This window comes from Chenopodium album, chromosome 14, assembly GCF_948465745.1.
Source record: "Chenopodium album chromosome 14, dcCheAlbu1.1, whole genome shotgun sequence".
Taxonomy (NCBI): domain Eukaryota; kingdom Viridiplantae; phylum Streptophyta; class Magnoliopsida; order Caryophyllales; family Amaranthaceae; genus Chenopodium; species Chenopodium album.
In genome coordinates, this window is record NC_137847.1 from 16,108,997 (window position 1) to 16,119,958 (window position 10,962).

Sequence of the window (10,962 nt, forward strand, 5' to 3'; positions counted from 1 at the left end):
GCTGAAATAAATTGTTTATAAGTGAAGGAAATTAGGAAGTGAACTAAACTAAATTGTGTATGTGAGAAGGAAATTAGAAATTAAACTGAAATGAAACCGAAAAGAACTAGTTCTAAGTGGCTGGTATGAAGACTTCCATCAGAAATAACATGAAGGTCGGTCCAACTCCAAATAATCCGGAATTGATGACAAACCCCTAAACAAAACCCTTACGTTTTTCCCAAATCACACTTGGAACTCAATCAACCACCTTCGTCACCACATAAATTCACACCTTTCTGCCACAAACTAGCCCCACCTTCCTTCTTTCCTGCTCTTCATTCATTTCACAATAAAAGAATCAAAACCACCCAAAATAAAAACCTTCATTATTCCTTCTAACTCCAAACCCTTCCAAAACCCTCCTTTTCTCTTCTCTCCTCTTCATTAGTTCATTTCACACCCTTCTTAACCAACCAAACCTCCTTTTTTTCCCAGAAAAATGGCGATTGCTTTATTACGCAGTCAAAGTAGTGCTAATTTCCGCCATTGTTACTCTAATCAAATCAAACATCATAATTTCTACAATAATTCCAAACAAATTGGTTCTCAAATTTGTCATAATTACAATCATAATCAATTAAAACAGTTGTTGCAACAACAGCAGAACGTAAAGTATTATTCCAGATTCTCTAATTTTTTCAGAAAATCAGTCAAAGAAGTCGAGGTTCCGGCGCCGCCATTTTTGTTTAGGCCGTCGGTATCTTCGTCAACGTCGACAAAATCGTCGGTTTTATCGAAGTTTGGGTTTGTTGGGTGGTATTTAGGGTTGATTAAGTCTCGCCCTGTTCTTACTAAAAGTGTTACTTCTTCTCTTATTTACATTGCTGCTGATTTGACTTCTCAGGTATTACTTTCATTTTCTTTAATTTTAATAATTTTTTGGTTGATTGAGTTTTTGAATTGTGACATGCCTGATTTGGGATTATGCTGGGAAGAAAATGGTATGAATTTGATTGTTATTGTATTGGAAAAATGTCAACTCCTAAAGAAAATTAATGGGGGTTTGAAATAAATTAGGGAAGTTTTGGGTATTGTTTTTATTTTATAGAGTAAAGAATCTATGAAAGATTTTGACTATTGTTTGTTGAAAAAGTGGGATTTATATTCTATTATTATAACTTTAGGAAATGAGTGGTTTTATGAAGTTAGAAGCTTGTTATAGGAAATTGTGAGAATTTGGAGTATTAAGTGTCGTAATGGACAATAATGTAGACGGGATTTCTATCCCCGGTTTTGACGACCAACCTCCAAGAATTCACCTAACTAAAGTTAGTTGACATACAATATTTTAGCTAACATGGGTTAAAGAGTTAAGTTGCTTGGGAGAAATAGGTTACCTTTGCTTTGTTTTTTAGAATATGCATACTTGGACACGGAGAAAGGAATATTGATGCAATTGAGCTTATAAATTTGGACGATATCTATGCGCATTAACTTGTAGAACATCTTAGGTTTTTGTCAAACTAATGGTGGTTATCAGTTATCTTATGAAGTCATATACAATTGTTTCGGGTTAGGATGGGAAATTATAACCTTATTCATGTTCATGTGTGTACCATTAAGAAAAAATGGTATGAACATGGCTTGTCAAGATTTATTCTGTGCTAATTTCTTTGCCGAAGAAAGGTGTGAAGATAGTTGGTGGACTGGGTTGGGTCTTGGGTGGATTAAAAGGAAATACAAGTATGGAACCATTGTAAAGGCTCAAAGCGCACCAAGGCGCTTTAGACTATACTCATGAACGTGACTAAGGTTAGGAAATGCGAACACTGTACGGAATGCTATTTTGTTTGGAAATTCCATATGGCTTGCAATTTCTTAGATGATTCGTTGGGTTTATGTAGATTACGGGCTTAGTTTGCAATTACAAACCATGTAAGTGGCATGTCTCGCATCTGGCACTTATTGGCCACCAACACACATCTGCCTGATACATCTTGGATATGTCAGGTGGAGTATATCTTTATCTTATTTTTGTGGACAATTATAGGATATATCTGAAATATATCTCACTTGACATCTTTTGTCTCTAGAATCTACGAATAAAGTGTTGTAAATAAAGAAAAAGGAAGAAAACATACATTTATCATGAATAAAAGATTTATACTATATGAAAAGAAAATGTTACGATCATCATGACTTGAATCTCATTACAAATACCCCACGTCAGTCTATTACCTTTTGATATCCTATTCTTATGTATTTCGTGAGTCAATTAGAAAGTTAATCTATCCTTGATTTCCTTAATTCTTTTCTTATTGAATTGCACTCCATATCATGGCATATATATATATATATATATATATATATATATATATATATATATATATATATATATATATATATATATATATATATATTAATATGGTGTGACTGGTTTATGACAGACTATTGCATTGCAATCTTCTGAGTCGTATGACTTGATTAGGACGCTACGCATGGCTGGATATGGAGGGGTGATTTTAGGTCCAACATTGCATTCTTGGTTCAATTTTATGTCAAGAATTCTTCCAGGAACGGGTTTACTGACAACAGTGAAGAAAATGGTATTGGGGCAGACAGTTTATGGACCAACTATGACTGTTACTTTCTTCTCGATGAATGCTGCTCTGCAAGGTAGGAAATTTTTAAATCCCACTATTTTATAATATATAACTGTGATGCTGTCAAATGTTTTGCACTTTCATGCAAGCAATGTAGGTCAAGCGATAGGGGAGAGTACTAGCTTAATTGCCAATCTTATTACTCAATAGTTGCTTGAAACTTGCAGTAGAGGCAGCATGATTAGTATGGGCTGGAGCTACATGCTTAATTAGGGTATATATATTAAGATTAAAACATAGTTCTGATGGCATTTTGCTGTAGCAACAGCTGAAGGAGATAAACAAATAGTGTCAATTTGAATAGCAGTATTGGTGCATGAAAGAGTTGAGACTTTTTTGTTTAGCTTTTGTGTATGCAATTCGTTGTTTACTTAGTTATAAACTATATTTTAGGTCTTTCAAGTGAGTTTCAACTCATGCTTCTGCCACGTTGATAAGACATGCCAGTGGCTGGAGCATTCTATGAGTTTTAAGTTTGAAAGTTCATTAACTGACATACTTCATTTGTTTCCCATGTCAAAGTAATTAATGTGGCCTTCTCATTACTGCACACAATCAAAGCATTAATTTCAAATTGTGCAGGCTGCTGCATGATATCCTCTTTAATAATTAAGTTGTCTACATATTTTCAGCTGTTTTGCATAACTTGTTAGAACTCAATCACTACCCTTTTAAATTAGGGTCGTTTGGTTCAGCAAACTAGAATGAATGGATTAGAAACCCATACCAAAGTGGTATAGATGGGGAACCCAACACCATGCCAAAATTTTTTGGTTTAAACTAAAAGATATGTATTTAGTTAGGGTTTGTATCTAAAGTGGAATGGATTTATAAACTTAGGGGATAAGGTGGGTATGAGATTGAACTCTATTGAAGGGGGTTGTAATGAAGTTAGATACTTATGATATGAGGTACCGTGGCAAAATATGTTTAACCAACCATTGAAATGGGTTCTACTCCATTCCAAATGTCTAGCCAAACATCCCCTATGAAATTAGTCACAGAAATGAAGTCTAGGCTATGTTACTCGGACAAGGGATATTTGCCAGAGTATTGGTTTTGATACAACCCAACACAGATCCAAGCACAAAACACAGGTTGGGTGCGGCTTTTGTACTCAGAAATGGCTTTCTGTTCTAACCATGAATCAAAGGAAAGGACTAAGGGGGAATATCTGGGTGAAAATTGGTCTTCAAGACTTCAATAACACGATAAGGTTGAAAGTTTTCAGATCTAGAATTGGTGGAAATGTCCCTAGGCTGACAATTGAAGATGAAAGTTACTGTAAGAAGAAAGATATTGGAGGGGCTGACAGGGAGAGGAACCGATTGTGATGGCTGGAATTTTTGTTGTCTTCCTTGTTGCATGTGCTCGATTATTTTCTTTTTCTTTTTAATTTATTTTGATGGATCATTCTTTGCATAGATTATCTCTGTTTTTTTGGGTTGACTGCAGCTCATTTACTGCTTGGGTTTGAGGTCAGTCACCATTATTTTGGGTTTCCTATTGAGCTATATTTTTGACTAACAAACTCTTTTTTCTGCTTCTTAGTTCTTACTAAGTTACTTTGCAGACACTGAAACACAAACTTGTGTATGAATTAGTATGTAAATGAAATACATGAATATAAATGTTAAATACTTTGTATAAATTTTTCAAAAATGGTTGACTGGTTGTATTCTTGTATCTCCAATCATGTGTCTGAATTTAGGGCAGTGTTCGTATCCCAATTATCTAAATTATTTGTTTCAGACACCTGTATCCGATATTTGTACTCTTGTCCAAGTAACATTGTGTCTAAGAAAGGACCACAATATGATACTAACCTATGAAATAGTTCTTGTTTGGTTGACAACAACAAATGGAAGCAATGAAAATTTATGGGAATTGATAGATTGGGTAGCTGCGTGGTTGACACTTGACAGAAAAAGTAAAATGAAGCAAGTGGGAATTTTATCGAAAATTTCCTACATAACATGGGAAATAAATTACTTAACCCTTCCTCGTCCATCAAAATTCATGGGAATTTCAAATTCTCATGTTGTTAACCATATAAGTTAAAGAAGTTCTTAGTAATTTAGTTAGGGAATAACTTCCCATGAAATGCATTTCTTATGGGATGGATTTCATGGGTAGTTATTTCTCTTATTAAATTTCTAGGAGTTTCCTCAACTTGTTTGGTTGACAACATGGGAATTTTGAAGTTCTCATGTTGTTAACCAAATAAGTTAAAGAAGTTATTTGTAATTTAGTAAGGGAATAACTTCCCATGAAATGCAATTTCTTATGGGATGGATTTCATGAATAATTATTTCTCTTATTAAATTTCTAGGAGTTTCCTTATTTTGTTTGGTTGACAACATGAGAATTTGAAATTCTCATCAATTTTGATTGATTGCGGTGGGGGCTTTGTTGACTAATTCTCATGTTTTGTTGGAAGTTCTAATTGCCATAAATTTCCACATCCTCCAATTTACTCATTTTGGTCAATATATAAGTACCCAATCTGTGTTAATTCCTATGAATTTCACTTTCTCCATGTTTGTTGTTTGCAAAACAAACACTTAGTTGTAATTTGAGGAAATGCATATCTCAAGTTGTCTGGGCTGTTGATTATTATTAGAAAGCTAATTTTTGATTCTCGTGAAGCCACTGTTGTCATTATAGTGGTTATGGAGGTAATATTCATCTATGTGAAGCCTAAAAATGTTGCTAAATAAAGGCCCTTGGACAAATGTTGTTGGTCATGTTGGAGGGACTATTACCTGGGTAGCTGCTGAATGCATATATGGACTGGGGAAAATCTTTTTCAGCTTCAACTGTGTGTCTAGCTTATCTATTTGGAGGAAAGGTCGGACTGTTGGAGAAGGGTTATCTTTTCAAGTCATTTCCTTTCTGCAAATTTAGTTTGCCATTTTTACTATGGAAATTTTACTCTGCTGCATTAAAAAATTGAACTAATAGTGAAAGGGAGAGATTTGGATAGTGGAGCTAGTAAATCATTTAAAGCACAAATTTCCAATTCTCTATCTTTTTGTTTGGTGCTTTGTTGTGATCCTTGCCGTATTTGTCTTTGGTGTTTAATGGGTATGCTCCATAGTAATTAATGCTTGTACAGTTTTGCTTTGATGAAATTATCTGAGAATTCAATGGAAATATGCATTGATTGGCTGGTTTTTATTGTATTACAAATTTCCTCTCAGATTCTTTGAGTGTGTTGGGGATGAATATGAACGACTCTCTTCACTATCTTTACATTCTTCCTCGCTATTATTTCAGGTGAAGATGCCATGGAAATTTTTGCGAGATTGAAGCGGGATTTACTTCCAACAATGCTAAATGGTGTCATGTATTGGCCAATATGTGATTTCATCACATTCAGATTTGTTCCTGTTCACTTACAGGTAACAGTCATTAGCTTGTTCGTGATGGATGTTAAAGTGTTCTTTAATCAGTGCTTTATCTTTTATTATCTAGAATATCAACGGGGGCTAAGGGGCAGTAGGGGAGGGTAATTCAAGCAATTCATTAAGCAAGCTCATGACCACTAAGGCTGTGTTTTTATCTGTTTCTAATTTAGTTTTGTTTTTGCAGCCACTAGCAAGCAATTCATTTTTCTTATTTGTGGACTATTTATATGACATACATGGCGAGTTTGGAAAAACCAAGTGTGGCTTGATGATGCAATTTTCATTCAGGAGCTAGATGGCTTTCTGGAACAAATTTATCAACTATTTGATAATGGATTACAAGTCTTTCCATTACCTTCATCTCTTATAGTAACTAAACCAGCTTCCTTGCCTATTCAGTTGACCGCAGTTGGCTGGTTAATTTTTGTAATATATTTCAGTATTTATATATTAGAAAATTTTGTTACTACTTTTTTAAGTCTTTGCTATCTTATGTAGTATGTTAATTTGCTGTATTTTTTTTGGGATGGTATGTCCACTTATATTATGCATAATGGTTGAATGGGGGTCAAAATCAGGGAAGCTTTATTGCGTTACAGTCATGCAATAGGGAATTGTATAACATGGCATTTTGTAAATAATGTTAATTTTGTTTGGGCCTATATTCCTCTTTTCCTTATTATGTCATATGTTCCCTTATATTTCTTTACTTGCAGCACTTCTATATCATGATTGTAAAAATTCAATATGCTATGGCCCTGTTCTCTTCACCTTATTTTTGCTGAAATGAAATTATTTTTACTAAAACAAAATTATATTTGCTGAACTTAAATTATTTTTACTGAACTTAAATTAATTTTACTAAATGTTGAACTGAAATTATTTTTACTGATTTTCTATTATAATTCTTTTTTAAGAAAACTGAATTTTACTGAACTGAACTTTTTTTTACTGAACTGAAATTAATTTTACTGAACTGAACTAATTTTTACTGAACTGAAATTATTTTTACTTAATATTATTTTTTTAAGGTGAAGAGAACAGGGCCTATGTATTATTTTGATATAAACACATTTAATAATATCAAATTTATTAAAAATTAATGTTATGAAAGTATAAAGTGAGATGAATCTAACAAGATTTCATATGATCAGTTGAGACTTGAGGATGACAAATATCTCATGCTTGTTGTAGGCATGTTGATTAAGGCAACCATGTATGCACACATTTCATCACTAACTTTTTATTGGTATAAAGATAATCAACTTATCACAACTTAAAATCATAGAGACAAATTATCACATAAACGCATGGATACATTTCATTGCTAAACCACATATGATGGATAACACACACTTAATAAATTGCATTGGCAAATTATCTCATAAATAAATGCATTTAGGTATCTAAGATCATTTATCATGTATAAGCCCTACCCATCTACAATGGGTGGGTAGCAAATCTAGCAATGAGAATGTATAAGTCCTTCACCTTATTTTAGGAAATTATAAAAAAAAAAAGGAAAAAAAAAAAAGAAAAAGAGTTCAAATAAGATAAATTCATGAAAAATAAGTTTTAATAGGGGTTACTCTCTATCCTTTTATATTTGTCTCATTTTTCTTTTTAGTCAATCCCTTTAAGTTTACCTCATACTACTTTTGGTTGTAGGGATCAAACTTTTTATCTCACAATTACTATACTCGAGGGAGTAGTTAACTTCAAATTATAACTAAAATACTCCATTTTATCCTTTTTGTTTGCCCCAATTTCCTTTTAAAGTCATCCCTTAGACCATTGATGACGGTGAGGAAATTTTTCCTCATGAGGAAAAATAATGAGGAAGTCCATTTTTCCTCGTGAGGAACTCTACTGGATGAATAGTAGCAAGTGGGCCCCACCACGACTTGCTACTCATTTATTTTTTTTGGCTTCCTGTTCTCCAAAACACCGAGTTTTGGGCTTCAATAGCTCAAAACTCGTCGTTTTGATGGTGCTATGAGGCAAAAAAAATTATAAATGATGCGCTGACAAGGCGCGTCAGCATGCCCAATGAGGCGCTGACACATGTCCCTGTTAGCGCTGAGGGCCAATTAAAATTCGACACTGTTTTTGCAACGGTTATCTCTCCTTTAAAACCGATTTTCATGCTTAATTTTTTTTTTTTTTTAAAAAAAAAATTACCAACAGTTATAAAAAAATTTTCCTCTATAAATTGACATACATTTTCATATATTTTAGTATACTTACAAAAATCATAAAAATCCTCTATATTTAATAATATCCCAATTCTATCACAAAATTAATTTATTTTTTATTATCATCTAAATTATTATTAAAGATATTTAAATCTATTTTATATTAAAGTTGTTGTATTTTTGTTAAGTCTATTTTTTTTAGTTACTCTTTTACTATTTATTAATTATACATTTTGTTGTTGTTACGTTCTAATCATTTTTAGTACTTATTATTGTTTTAATTTTTAATTTAGTACAATCTAATGGATCCCAACAATCCTAATTTTTCACAAATTTCTCAACACTTAGTTGATTTAGGTGACGACTTCCTTACCACTCCCCAATTTCAACTTTTCCTACAAAGATTAGGAAACACATCTTTACCACAACAAACACCAGTAGAAAATCAACCTGAAAACAGTTACTAGGAACAACAAACACCTCCGGTTTATCAAGGAAGCAACTCTTAATATTCTGACAACTAAGAAGAAAATGTCCTGAAGACACCTCAATACCCTCTAACGGCACCAAGAATGCAGACAAACCTTCTAGCCGCTAAAGCAAGTCAAATTTGGTCAGTTGTAGAGGATGATTTTCTAATTGGGTTGTATTTAGAAATAAGTGAATATGCGATTGCTAGTACAAATTAAAGAGCATCCGATCTTTGGTGAAAAATACATGAAGCATATAACAAAGCTCAAAGGGAGAAGCCGCATATACTCCCTCCAAGAGCTTTGAAGAGTTTGGAGTCGCACTGGAGAAGAATGGCAGCAGATACACTACAGTGGCAATCTTGCTATGAGGAAGCGGGTAAACTTCCAGAAAGTGGAAGTAGTTATAACGAAGCTAACCGAATTAAAAATGCATCCAAGTTGTTTCATATCTCTACTGGTCACAATTTTACTTTTCCTCACGGAGTTGAAATGGTTAAGGATGATCCAAAGTGGAGGACAAAGCTAAGATGGGCTTTGTCAAAGGAATGAAGAAAGAAAGGCTTGTGGTGCTGGTGACGAAGAAGATAGTAGTGGTAGTGGAAAGAGGTTTAGGGCTAAAGTTGGGGATGAAGTCCCTAATGACAGTTTCTCGTCAGGAGGTCTACCACGTCCCGACGGTGTAAAAAAAGCAAAGGCTAAGCTTAGGGGCAAAGCGGTGGCTTTCGAGAATTCATTTTTCACCATTGGTGAACAAATGAAGGCGAAGTTAGAGAAAGGGAGGCAATTCTGAAACAACAGAGGTAGGAACTTCACAAGGAAAAGAGATAACAGAAGCAAGTTGAATTACAAGAGAGGAAGATGAATTTTGATTTGCTGCAATCTCTTTTGGCAAAGACTACACCGCTGACCCTTGCTGAAGTGGCGTGCAAGGAAGAATTAATCCAACAAGTGTATGGTCGAGGGGTTTAAGTTAATTAACTATAATTTTAAGTGTAATGTTTTAGCTTTGGGTATGGTTGTATTTTATGTTTAAGTTAAATTAATGTTGTTGTATTTCAATGGTGTGTTAAGTTTACTTTTAATAATGTATTTTGATATTGTAATGTTTGTATTAAGTTTGTATTAAAGTATGCGTCAAAATAAAAGAGTTTGTATTAAAATTTGTTTTATTGTCATGTTAAGTAATTTATGTGTCTTTAATTTTATTTTATTTTATTTATTGAATTTTTCATACATTGTTTTATCATGAATATAATTGTCATTTGAATAGTCATACTTGTAACCATATCAAGTACTTGTCTTATAATGCATTCACTAGTGATAATCATAATAGTAGTCATGCATGTACTACCAATTCAGTATTTTTTTTTTTCAATGACTAGTCATTCAAAATAAAGTAGTCAGTATTTTGTTTTAATGTATTGAATATTCATAGTATAGTGTTAATGCATTGAAAGGTCATTCAGTAGCCATGCATGCTCCATTTCGGTAGTTTAATTTGTTTTAATGCATTGAATTGTCATTCATATTTCATATTCATTGCTATATATACTTAATACACAATTTATCCACAACCCACACCAAAAAATTCAAGATTTCAAACAAATACAACGTCTTCCATTAGCTTAACTTTTATCTCATCTGATTCAGATACATATGCACAATTTGATGAACTAGTTGATGAACTCTTCACAAATCACTTACCAACTACGTTGCTTTTCCAACAACAAGCCCAACATGTAATTGAAAATGAATGTGACCAAAACCTCTTAGAGGGGATACAAGTAGGAGCTAGAGATAGGAAATAGGGTCATGAAAGATTGTTTAATGATTACTTCGATGATAATCCAGTGTATAACAACAATCAATTTCGGAGTAGATTTCGAATGCAAATGCCTTTATTCTGTCGTATCATGAACAAAGTAGTTGACGTTGATCAATTCTTCTAGCAGCGTAGGAATGCAGCTGGAAGGCTTGGGTTATCACCATTGTAAAAATGCACTGCCGCGATAAGAATGTTGGCATACGGGTTAGCCCCAGATGCGGTGGATGGATGAGTATATACACATTGGTCAAACAACCTCTTGGAATGCATTGCAACGTTTTTGTCAAGGGGTTATTACCTATACTTATTTTGAAGCTGAGTACCTAAGAAGTCCCACAGATGAAGATTTAAGGCGAATGCGAATCTTGCATCAAAATGAAATGTGTGGCATGATAGGTAGCATTGACTGCATGC

The 10,962-nt window shown here is 33.5% G+C and overlaps 1 pseudogene across 1 annotated transcript; it reads left to right on the forward strand.

Moving 5' to 3' along the window:
• Positions 1-307: 307 nt before the first annotated feature.
• Positions 308-6,708, forward strand: LOC145579004 (protein sym-1-like; annotated as a pseudogene). The gene is made up of 4 exons (XR_014098968.1): positions 308-886; positions 2,430-2,658; positions 5,925-6,049; positions 6,240-6,708. The product of XR_014098968.1 is annotated as a protein sym-1-like (transcript).
• The last annotated feature ends 4,254 nt before the right edge of the window (positions 6,709-10,962 follow it).